Consider the following 11,874-nt stretch of genomic DNA (forward strand, 5'->3'; position numbering starts at 1 on the left):
AGCATCATTTTAGTAGGAGATATTAAAGCAGGGATGTGCTTAACGTCTCCTATAATCCACACAGTCTCCTTGGCCTTTAACATTTGTCAAACCATTGCTTCCTGCCATGTGCTTCCATTCACCCTTTCATCTTTCCTGCAGCCTTCCCCATCTCTGTTGTGGCCCTCCTGCCAAATTCAATGCAACCTCCTCCTGTTCCCCGTTTTTCTCCTTCAGTGCTTTTATCTGACATGCCCACTGGCACTCTCCTGCTCTCCTCTGTCCCTCTTCCCTCCACCCATGAGTGCTCACTGATTACTGTACACAGATTGCAGGATGAAATACCACTTGCCCACCTAGCGTCCTCTTGTCAGCTGTCCCTGACATCCCTCTGCCTCTGTGCATTGCAGACTGTTTTTTTTTCCTTCTTTCTTTAGACTCAGCCTTTCATTACCTTGATGTATGGTTTCACATCTGGACTCACTTTTCTTTGTTGCGTGACCATGACATGGGGGGGGGGGGGGGGGGGGGGGACAACACTGTAGAATTCTGCTAATTAAAAAGGAAACTTGATCCAGTTCTGCACATATTTATGCAATTTTATCTGGATCACAATGTGAAACCTGATGAGATAGTCCCATAATTTGCAAGTGAATGTTGTTGCTCTTTAAAACACAACAACAACAAAAAAAAAACATGCACACACACACACACACGTAGAAAAGAGAGAAATAATAGACAACTTCTGCAGATCTTCAAACTGTGATGTAGAGACACACAGTGGGACTGAATTGTCTCTGCAGGGGTGTGAACAGAACCAAATCCCCGTGCTTGTAAGGCGACTATTACGTAGTTTACGCCGCCATAGTTAGATGTCCCCGCAGGGTCGCAGCGAGCGGTACGACATGCCCACGTAAACTGTCCAGTCAGGAGCCAGAAAGTATGTCGAGCGGCTGTGACTCCTCAATCTTATGTCAGGAGGATCGTCTCCAAATAGGCTTCTCCCACAGAGACAAATAATTGGCGTGATGTCTTTGGGGCATGAGTGTGAGGAGAAGTCTGCATTTGAATGCCCATCCTCCGCAGGAAGGATTCAGTTATGCATGTCACATTGGACTCTGTGTGTTTAGAGAACCACGCCACTGCAACAGAACTTGCGTCCTGGTAAAAATTAATGGCGTATGAAGAAGGAGAGGTTGGATAGAGGAGGGAGTGTTTCTGGAACTGCTTTGAAAATGGGGGGCATTAGTTTAACAAAATATGTGCTGTTACGGATTAACCATCTTGTGTTGTAAGTTCAGTTCTCATTTGCTCGTTATTCCATGTACCGGTAGTCCGTCGACTCAAATTGATTTCTATATATCTCAAAATACAATTATGGAGTTGTCCTAATACTCGGTACAGACATTTTGTTTGCCACTCTAAACGTTTAACATTAACGTCACACTTCTCTTGTGTCCTGAACAAAATCTGAGATGGTGAACGTGGTTCCTGCCAAAATCAGGGAATAACTTTGTTTATTACAAAATACCTGTTTTCTGATACTAATATCAGCACGCTAGCATTAGCTCATCAGCTCATAACAACAATACCTTGCCTTTTCCTTATCATCTTCAATAAAGCAATATGATGAATTCGATATACAAAATAATTTAATGATTTAAAATGACATAATGTGTAAGCAACAGGAATTAAATGAACTCTAGACCAAATTACAACAACACGTGACAATCATGAATACCGCGGTTGCACTCAAGGTTCTGTTAAATGAAGGGGGGGGGGCTAAAAAAATAAAAAAATGTGAGTCGCTTCTTTATCTGGATGTACTCCAGAATATAATAACCCTATTTTTGGCACATGTCTCCCTCTTCCATTAAGTTCTATTAATTAAAATCCATAAAGTAGCTTAGCACATAATCGATAAACATGCTGCAAAAACTCTGCCTCTTAATTTTAAAAGGAGGGGACATAATGTGGCATGGATCCATCCCTTTATTTGGATCCACTCCAAACTTTAATGGGTTCCTCCCTGTCTTACACACCATCCTCCCAACAACAGTCAGACAAACCGAGGACACTGAAAACAGGTAACGATTGAATGAAGTGCGCCCACTGTGCAGAAATACCATCTGAGAAATCCGAGAAGCAAGCGGTGAATCTGAGAATCGTTGCGTAAGACAGATGACAGATCAGACTCATATGATGGATCTCACAACAGTTTGGCAGCTGGTGGTAGAACAGCTTCTCCCTCCTCCGAAACACTCACTCCGTGCAGTACGATGCACTAATCACTGGCCTGAGTGCACACAAGGAGGCCACAGACACACACAATCCCACTATTTTTACTCTCCCTGCCAACAATGCGTCACGATTTTCTGCCAGCTACCATGCTGAAAAGAGCCAGCTATATAAACCTCATGTCTGTAATGAGTTTGATTTCAGAGGAGAATAAAGCTGTGCAATGTTGTTTTAATTTGAAATTCATGCATTTAGACTAAATGAGCCAGAAAAAGTAAATTACTTTTACTAAAAATGATGGATTGACTGAGTCTAAGGCTACCCACCCCATTTTTCCATCTACATAAAACCCACAAGATTATAAAGACATTTAATGACCAAAAAAATGGCGCCAAAATGTATTCAAATAAGAGCAGAATGTTGTATTTAGAGTGTAAAAATCAGTGTAATTGGTTTAATGCACATCTACCTGACTTGATCCATCTTGACTTACACAGGCTGTTTGTGCTAAGCTAATTAGACACGGTCCGCATATCTCGTGAGCATTTTAGGGAAAGCTCTATTGAAGTGGAAAATAGAGTGTCGAATTAAAACTCTTGACTAGTATTCAACTCATTTTCTTTTAAATAATATCTAATGAATGCGGGATCTCCGCTGCTGTTTCCTGTGGTAACACAATACTTCACTTGGACTGCATGAGAGGACAGACGCCACTGTTTCCTCATTTTGAGCAGAATGAGCGCCTAACTCATTATATGATAAATGTTACCCCGCATAATGCCACAATATCATTTATAAACGAACAACTCACAACACGGTAAATGAAACGCCGTAGTTATAACGCAATAATATGAAGTATACATAATAGTAAATAGACAAAACAATACCATGAGTTAGGGTACACGATAATTTTAAAGCACACAATGGTAATATTAGTACTGGTAATAGATTACTGACTCCCATTCGCAGCTGATTACAGTAAGGATCAAAAAAGGTAATAGATTACCAGTACTAATGGTGTGGGGGGGGCGCATAATTTAAGGGATTGGCATGAATGAATGTGTGCGTTTTGGAACTGGTAATAGATTACCAGTACTAATATGAATGAGAAAGTGACAACACAACCGCTGGCTGCCTCCGTGCTCCCTCTCTTTGGATCAGATGACAGAGTTATTAGTCATGGTCACATCCAATCAACCATCCTTAACTCTTGTGCCACTTGACATTACTCTGGAGAGGACGGCTTGCCTTTTATTGTCTGATTCCAAAGCGGAGATTAATAATTTAAAGGATTGGCATGAATGAATGTGTGCGTTTTGGATCTAATCTAAATAATAATAATAATAATAAAATCCTGATGGTTTCACCACCGGAGGGATGAAGATGGAGCTGATCTGAAGACTTGTGCGCTCCACCGGATGCCATTCTATAATTTTTTGGATGAATTTCCCCTTTAAAGTCTCTCCTTGAATCAAAGCGCGTCACTCCTGAGCATAACACCCCACCACACACACACACACACACACACACACACCTACACGCACACACTGACGCACGCTCCCATGTTGCCTCTCAGTGCGCATAATGATTCATCAACCACCGTTTGCTCGTGAGACCGTGATGAGTTCATTTTCGGAGCCCCCCTCTCTCTCTCTCTCTCCCTCTCTCTCTCTCTCTCACTCTCTCTCTCCCTCTCTCTCATCCCGCGTCTCGACGCTGCAGCAGCAGCAGCATCACCGGCAGCCTCCAAACTGCGTTATTCCTGCCGTGACGGATCCCTCAGGAAGCCGGTGATCCGGAGGAGACCGATGAAGACTCTCCCGTCCATCTAACGGATAAACCCACAGGCTGTGTGTTTCCATCAGTGTTTATCTTCAGCCGGGGTGACGGTGATACAACGGACGTCATGTAAGAGCTGGATAACTATCCCGACTCCCATTCGCAGCTGATTACAGTAAGGATCAAAAAAGGTAAGCTTGTTGACGCGTTCGAGCGGAGCTCATCAGGCTGCGTTGTTGCATCGCCGACCCCCCCCCCCCCCCATGTGCCTGAGAGATATTCACCTGCCTTACTTGTGAACGGAGCTGCAGGATGCCGACGTGTTGTTGCAGAAGGCATGTCAACACAGCCTGTTAAACTGCATTTAATATGCGACTCTTACTTTGGGCTGCAGCCACACGCTTCCAGTTTGCAAAGACAAAGTCATTTCACGGATGAGAATGGCAAGATGGATTTAATTTTGTCTGCAAAAGAATGATGCACAATATAGGTCGCCTGCATCTATTTGACAAAGTTATTAAATCATCGTATTTTCTGTTTTATATCGGTGCAGATTTTTGGCATTGATCACCGTTAAATTCCCATTTAATTGCGTTTTTTTTTTTTGCATTGCTCTTGTCTGGCATCATGACCCTTATCTTCTCCTTTGAGTTTCATCACTTACTGCTGGAATTCATTTTCTTATATCCCCCCCCCCCCCCCCCTCATATTTCTAGAATACTGGATTCCACAAGGCCCCATCAAAGGGGGGGGAATCAATAATCATGCAGTTTGTTTGAGGTCTGTGTGTCAGTTGTTGCCCAAAAGGAGTCCCTACAATTAAAATCCAATTTTGTTCTTGGGAGGCTGGTTAATAATTAATTCGCAGCTCAATGGGACCACGACAATCCGGATGTCGGACTGCATGCATGATATCAGCGCAGCAGCGTGTACGCACCTGTGCTGCTTTCAGGGGAGTGCTTGGGCAGCTTGAGAATCTAAATCTGTGCAGGAATTGTTTGAACAGCATGGAGAATGAGAGCGTATACAAACAGAATGCTGGAAAAGCTGCGGGTTTCCTGTTTAAACAGTCATTTTGGTGATGGACTGACTGCAGGCTCTCCCTGAGGCTTCAGTGTCATATCATGCTGCCAAGAAACCAAACGGGCACGATGATGATAGTGTAGCAGAGAATGTCTCTGATCCAGGATGGTGGCTGTCTGTAAAACACTGACACTGTGGATGCTGTGCAGTATCACAGTCATCAATGTGACGTCAAAGGACGAGGAGTCACTCTGTAGAGTTTTGAAGTGACTAAGGTCATGTACACACGTATAGCCGGGTATCTCCAAGGCCTGTCATCCACACGAAACTGTATATTTATGTCACTAAAAACTAAGGTTTTTGAAAACTCCGGTTATGCGTCTGCGCGTGGCCGCATGTAAACGGAGTTGAGAAACGTCACTAAACCTGTTTCTAAACCTGATCAATTGAAAGGATTTGTTATAATAACAGCAATAATCTATCCATATATGTTTACAACTATACAATTGAATATGCAATGTTTGTAACTTAAGTAGTGAACTGATCCTCCAGGGCTGATCCTGAAGGCAAACTTCAGCACTGGACAGCTCCATATGTAGCCGGCTCCATATGGCGCTCAGGATCAGCCCTGGACAGCGCCATAGGTGGTCGACAACATATGGAGCTGTCCAGTGCTGATCCCGAGGTTGACGTATTTTATGCAGCATTGGTAATGTTCTTTATCTTACCCACTTCGGTTGTTTTTTTTTGGTTTGCACATGTCCATGACTAGAAAAGGTGGTGGCTTTTTTGTTTTGGATTGATTTTTCTCATTTACAGGATGGCTTTATCTCTAACAATTTTTAAATTACAACCTTTTAAAAAAAGTGACATCAAAACTTAATATTTTATTGTAATTACTGTGGCGGCTAAAGAATTAAATAAAAAATAAATAGTTATTTAACAGCATGTTAAGAAGTAGTTATATTTATTTTACATGAAATGACATTACATTTAGTTACATTTTTTACTGTGTTACGGTTTACATTTGGCCTTTGGAGGGCAAACATAATGCTAATGTGGCCCTTGGAGAAAATGAGTTTGACACCCCTGGTCTACACGAACGAGCCTGACGTCATTCATGTTTTACGAACAGGACGACGAGAGACGGAGCGTTCTGATTGGATAGGATTTTGGGGAACTACGCCGCCGATTGATTTAGCAATGTTTATGAATGTGTTTAACAACGAGTTTCTGTGGATGTTGCTTTTTTTCATTTTTAATTTTTTTTTTAAACGAGGTCACGTGGATGCAATTTTTCTTCGAAACGGAATGGGAAAGATATTCATAAAAAAAAAAAAAAACCCGGCTACGTATACATGGCCTGAGTCATTAACGTGCCTGCAGGGATATTGAATACATCAAGTCGGCAGATTACCGTCAGAATTTGTCTGCATGGACCTTTGTGCTTGTCTGAAACGTTTACAAGCTGTCTCCCGAGAGCAGGAATATAATCCTTTACATTTACTTCAGTACTCGACTCAGATGCAGTTTTTAGGCTGTGTGCTTGGGTTCTCTTATTTGATGCCACTTTATACCTGACTTCAGGGGGAAACTAATTAAAGTGAGTCAACGGCAGAAGAGCTCTTAAGTTTCATTTAAGACATAGTGTAAAACATCACAGTTCAGATGTCACAATTATGATGTCATAAGAAATAGACTCAACGTGCACAATGGTGCAATTAAGAAAAGAAGATTATTCTATTTATAGGTAGTCATTCAAATTATTATAAGCTAATTGTAGCTATCTTAATCCATAATGTGACATCAGAATGTAGTTTTATTCTGCGTTTCAATAATATTATGAATCTGCAAACTAGTAAATCAAATAAATGTGATTGAACACAAAGTACAATATCATTAGAAGAGAAAGAGCAGAAACATGACAAGGCGTTGGGCTAATTGGCATTTAAGTCTCCAAATCCCTGTGTTTCTTTTCTATCAGTTTTCTGTTCTAATTATTAGCCTTCTTCTCTCTCTCTCTTCTATTAACTTGTTTTCTTTTTTCTGCCAATATATTACTCTATCTGCCCTGCATGGTGGGAGTAAGGGCAACAGACAAACACGGCAAGGTAATTACATTATAGCTGATCCGCCAGCCTCTTGCTGCATTTCCCGTCACGCTGTGCTATGTTGAATAATGTCCTGCTGTACACAAGTCGGTAGGCATTACTTACACAGCTTCTCATGTTATTATGGCTACTTTATTAAAGTCAATAAAAAACACACAGACAGTCAATCATTCAGTGTAACAAATTCACCTAATATGCATGTTTTTGGTGGTCGGAGGAACCCGGAGAACCCGGAGAGAACCCACGCAGACATGGGGAGAACATGTAAACTCCTCACACAGGAGTGCCCTAAGTCAGATTTGAACCTGTGACCTTCTTGCGGTGACGCAACAGTGCTTACCAGCGCCCCAAAGTGCTGCCCTCCATCTGATCAGCTGTTGCCTATAAAATGTATGGATCAAGAGGAAAACAAGTGTGTTTTCACCTCTCGTCTCATCTCATCTCATCTCATCTCTCCATATATTTCTCGAACACATTGAGGTTTTACAGCCGTGGTAATTCTGCTCTCAGTCCATCTCAGGAGCTGATGAAGTGTCTGAGGGCGATTAAAGGCCGTGTCCTCTGATGCTGCTCTGTGCTGCCGAGTCAGTGACCTTTCTCCACACCGAAGATCTGTTTCCTCCTTGCATGGCAGACCTCTCTCAGTAGTCATCAAATTCTCCCATTTTCCACTCCTTGGTTAAGAGGTCAAAATAGAGGCAAGTCTTTTACACTCGGCCCCTGACTCGGCGTCTTGTTATCTCCCTGCATGTGTCATTTTACAACGAGTCCCTGCCTGGGCTGCATCGCTGAATGGATGCTGTGACATGAATTTGCATGTTAAGCTGAATGCTTCTCATCAGAGACAATAAATCAGCACACAGCAATTAATGGGTCTGTGTCGTCCCCCGTCCCCCGGTGATTAATTGTGCCTCCTGTGTCCAACTTGGAGAAGATCCCAGCAACAGCCGTTTGATTGCATGAAAACTGCTGCTAATTAAGGAAGACTGTTTTTGTTGGGATATTAATAATTAATAGGGATATTAATAAATACAATTGGGTTCAAGTTGAATAAATTGTTAAGGAATATTGTGTTCATTTACATTTTGTGAAGTTTATAATAAAACACAGCTAAAAGCTAATTGCCATAGGGAAGAAATTAAACGGCCCTGATGGAGCAACCGCCTTCGAGGCATTTGCTCCTTGAAAGAACAAGCAACACAGAAAAGCGGCGTGGAAATAATGCAGCGTGATGTTCAAAGCTCCTGGATACCTTTTCCACAAGGTAAAACATTGATCAATTTGTGCCTGCAGCAACATTCCCTCTCATTAAGGACGTAATTAAGGCCTCACTGCTTTGGAGGCCGCAGTTTCAACCATGACGATTGTAAAAAAAAAAAAAGAAAAATCACAGTGCAAAAAAAGTCTTGCCTTTGTGCAACAGAACGCCTTTCTCAATGCCTTTTATGTAAAAAAAACAAAAAAACGTCTGTTTCCCATGGAGGATGGCGACCTTTAATATGTTAATGCCTCTCCACACAACAGAAGCATTCCACAAGTCAGTGTGCTATTCCCACAAATGAGGAATAAAAAAAACACACATATGAAAGTGTTGCATGTGGGGGTCAGACATGAGTCTGCAGGCAGTGCCGAACCTTAACAGAGTGAAAACCTTATATCATCTTAAGTGTTTACTGTTTGACATTAACTGGTAAGATAATGATTTAATTGGCAGCAGGTTGATACTAGGTGTGCTACTGACAGAAGCACACGTTCATACAGTATAGCAACGCTCATTTCCAATTGAGTGCAAGATTTCAGGGATGCTGTAGCCCTTTGTGAACTGCAGATTAAACTAAGCCTGAGTTGGAGAAATCACACCAGGGCATTGCAGGGACTTAATCCTGCATGTGCACAGCGGCAAGATTTTGCATTATAACGTGATATAAAGCTAAAGCTTTAGATAGAGCGAAAGTTAAAAAGAAACTGCAGGGGTATCATAACTTTCAGTTGCCAAACCATCGCCAATATATAACCCTGTTCTGTTATACCAATGCCTATCCATTTAATCTGAATTATAATCAGTAACTTTCATTTTTACCCATAAAAAGGTTTTGCCAGTGTTTGTCTTGTTTGTTAGCAGGATTACGTAAATATCTCTGGATGGATCTTGATGAAAACAATCTGAAGATGGGTCTTGGTCTAACGTTGATCCCATCGCATTTTAAGAGCAATGTGTCACTGCAGCTGCCAGCTTGTCGGTAGTTTAGTCTACAGATTGCACGTAGCATAAAATTAATTTCAGAAAGCTTTCGACATTTTACAGTGACAGTGAAGGCGCCGCTTTGACATGTACTTCTATCTATAGTCATTTTATCCATTGCAGGTTATCGCAGGCCGTGTTTTAAACGGCTTCTATAGATGCTCTAAAAGCTCTAAAATGTGTATCTCGTAATTGGTGGCTTCAATTTCCTGATTTTTATATTTTCTGCCATATCTGAACCAAGAGGGGCGACAGTGGCGCAGTGGTTGAGAGGGTTGTCCTGTGATCGAGAGGTTGGCGGTTCGATTACACTGTCGTTGTGTAATGACAAGACACTTAACCCGCATTGCCCGGGCGCGTGCACATGCCGCGACCAGCAGCAGCTCAAACTGCTGTAAGCCAAATTGCCCTCCAGGGGACAGGTTAATAAAATATAGAAATATATAGAATATAGAGGTGAACGTTCCTGTTTGGGGTTTTTTCCCCCAGTATCGAGGGCATCTGTGTCCTTGGAGACAAATATTGTGGTTTTTGACATGTTTGACATGTTCTGTAATACCTGGCAACCATGTTGGGTTGGGAGAGACTCTCACCCACACAGCCCTTCACTGTCAGAACAACATGTTTCATGCACACACACACACAAACTTTGACTGTAGCTGGAAGGAGTGATCGTTCTCTGTGTCATCCTTTCAATGAGGCGATTTGAGGCTTGTCTCCCTCTTCACAGATGCAACAAGCCCCCCCCCCAGGACTGCTACACACTCTTCCGATCGCTCACCTCGACTACAACCTTGAAGCTAAATAGAAGAGTTTATCACACGACATACAGTGTCCCACTAGATCTATCCCTTATTAAAATATTGATCCGCCGTGCATCAGGTCAATCAGCTGTTAACGCATGAATTCACACATTTGCCAGGACACATATTTACACTTAATCTATACAGTCAGCTGTGCTGACTGTATAGACTGTATTGTTTTATTGTTTTATTCTTTGTTCATCTCTGATGCATAAATCCTTTCTCGATAAATTGATAACTTTGTGTGATACACGACAGTGTGGTCACATCTTGGCAAATGCATTAGCACATAAGGACTGACTGAAAGCTGTGGGGGGGGGGGGGCAGCGGGAGGCAGGCGGTTAGTTTGGTTAATGCAAACTAACCATGTGCATTCATGTGGATTAACACCCTTTGCACAAAGCTTTTGTCTTTGAGTAGCCCTTCAAGTTGCATGAATGAATGCAAAGATGTAATTAGCAATTATTATGTTTCGACTGTTGTACAGCGTAACAAAATAAGCACCATAAAACATTCCAAATGAATATTTAGGAGACGAAACCAGGGACAGAGAAACATGCGTTGTTCCGTTACTGCAGCAGGATTAGCAACGGATGCAGAGAAAATCCTCCTGCAGCTACTCTTCAGTTATTTGCAGCCAAACGTCCCGTTCACCACAGCAACTCCGATTTCTTCATCATTGCTTGACCGCCGTGTGTTTCTACAGCCAGAAGTATGCCTTCATTGCAAACACCACTATTGCATAATTCACAGCAGGAGGCCGGCAGCTGCTCCTGAAGACTGGCAGGTAATGCGGCAGAAAGAAGCTTGCAAGCCTCAGAGGAGACTGGAGAGCAAACCCTGCATGACTCAGAGGTTTAAGTATTTCCTGAAGGAGCCCCGTCTGCATGCAGGACGGTAGATCTTTGATGGACGAGCAGCCGTCATCTTGACTTCTATACGTTTTAATAGGAGTTGCTGACGAGTCAAGCTACGTGGCCACACAGAAGCTTTTGTGTTTGATAAATACCATAATGCTCTTTTATCATCACATTTATAACCTCCGCCGAGTCGAGACGGAGGTTGTGTGATTGCCGGCATTTATCTGTCTGTCTGTCCATCTGTTAGTCAGCCAAATAACTCAAAAGGTTTTGGACGGATCTGGAAGAAACTTTCAGGAACTGTTGGGAATGTTTCCAGGAACAGATGATTACATTTTGGTGACTTTGAAACTTTTCTTTAACATTGCAGTCAATGGAGCGTAAAAACTTGCTCCTCAATATCTCGGTTGATTATTGACCATGTTTCTGGAATTTGACAAAAATCATGTAGGGTCAGGATCTCTATCTTATGACCGAATTTCATCCAGAATAACATTAGGAAAAATATGACATTGAAAACTCCATTTATGGATCAAAAATCTGTTAAAAACTCAGATTTACTTGGACCTTTCAGGGTTGGTGTATAAAGATACCAAGAACAATTTAGAACCTTTTGGTGATGATCCAGATCACCATGTAGATGGTGTGAATCTAATTAGGAGGGGAACAAGCTGCTCACCGGAGGTTTGGGCTCTCTGAGTGCTTTTCTAGTTTGAGCATGGCGACAGCTTACTTTCAATCTGTAATTGCTTCCTTTCCTACACACCAGTTGAAATGTTGGAATATACATAGGCTACACATGCAACTTTGACAAGCCAGCATTTCACTTCATATACAAG

The sequence above is a fragment of the Brachionichthys hirsutus genome, chromosome 2 (assembly GCF_040956055.1).
Source record: "Brachionichthys hirsutus isolate HB-005 chromosome 2, CSIRO-AGI_Bhir_v1, whole genome shotgun sequence".
Taxonomy (NCBI): Eukaryota; Metazoa; Chordata; class Actinopteri; order Lophiiformes; family Brachionichthyidae; genus Brachionichthys; species Brachionichthys hirsutus.